We start from the raw sequence: 1,172 nt of genomic DNA, 5'->3' as shown, positions 1-1,172 counted from the left end.
GTTTTTGTCATGAAAGGATGTATTTTGTCAAATGCTTTTTCTTCATCATACTGACATGATTATATGATTTTTATTTTTCATTCTGTTAAAGTGGTATATCACATTTATTGATTTGTGTATGTTAACACATTCTTGCCTCCCAGAGATAAATCCTACTTGATCATGACATATGATTCTCTTAATGTGTTGTTGAATTCAGTTTGCTAATATTTTGTTAAGAATTTTGTATTCGTATTCATCAGAGATATTGGCCTATGTTTTTCTTTCTTGCAGTGTCCTTATCTGGCTTTGATACAGGATAATGGTGGCCTCACAAAATGACTTTGGCAGTGTTCTTTCCTCTTTAATATTTAAAAAAAAAATTTTAATGTCTTTTATTTTTATCTTGAGAGACAGAGACAGAGAGTGAGTGGGGGAGGGGCAGGGAGAGAGACACACACAGAATCTGAGGCAGGCTCCAAGTTCTGAGCTGTCAACACAGAGCCCGACGTGAGGCTCTAACCCATGGACTCTGAGATCATGACCTGAGCCGAAGTTAGACGCTTAACCAACTGAGCCACCCAGCTGCCCCAGCTCCTCTTCAATTTTTTTGTCAGAGTTTGACAAGGATTGGTGTCAATTATTTAAATTTTTGGTAGAATTTACCGGGGAAATCATGTGGTGTTGGTCTTTCCTTTGCTGGGAGATTTTTGGTCGCTGATTCAATCTTATTCTTTATTGGACTATTTTTCATGATTTATTCTTGATTGGTTGTATGTTTTTGAGAATTTGGCCATTTCTTCTAGGTCATCCAATTTGTTGGCATATAAATTGCTACAGTGATTTTTATGGTCCTTTGTATTTTTAAACTGATAAGAACAGATACTACACTTGATCTTAGCCAAAAGGCCGAGAAGTGATAGTCCTTTGTATTTTTGTGGTAGCAGATGCAATGCCTCCTCTTTCATTTGTGATTTTATTTGAATTTTTTTCTTTCCCCTTATTAGTCTATCTAAAGGTTTGTTGATTTTATTTATCTTTTCAAAAAACCAGATCTTAGTTTTGTTGTTATTTTTTAATGTTTCCCTGGTCTGTATTTCATTTATTTTGGTCTGATCTTTATAATTTTCTTCCTTCAGGAAGCTTTGGGCCTAATTTGTTCTTCTTTTTCTAGTTCCTTGAGATGTAAAGTT

General features: G+C 34.9%; 1 pseudogene; it reads right to left on the bottom strand.

Moving 5' to 3' along the window:
- Positions 1-762: 762 nt before the first annotated feature.
- On the bottom strand, positions 763-900 carry LOC120248102 (annotated as a pseudogene).
- Between the last annotated feature and the right edge of the window lie 272 nt (positions 901-1,172).

The sequence above is a fragment of the Hyaena hyaena genome, unplaced genomic scaffold, assembly GCF_003009895.1.
Source record: "Hyaena hyaena isolate Hyena2069 unplaced genomic scaffold, ASM300989v1 scaffold_562, whole genome shotgun sequence".
Classification (NCBI taxonomy): Eukaryota; Metazoa; Chordata; class Mammalia; order Carnivora; family Hyaenidae; genus Hyaena; species Hyaena hyaena.
This window is presented reverse-complemented; position numbering and strand designations above follow the sequence as displayed.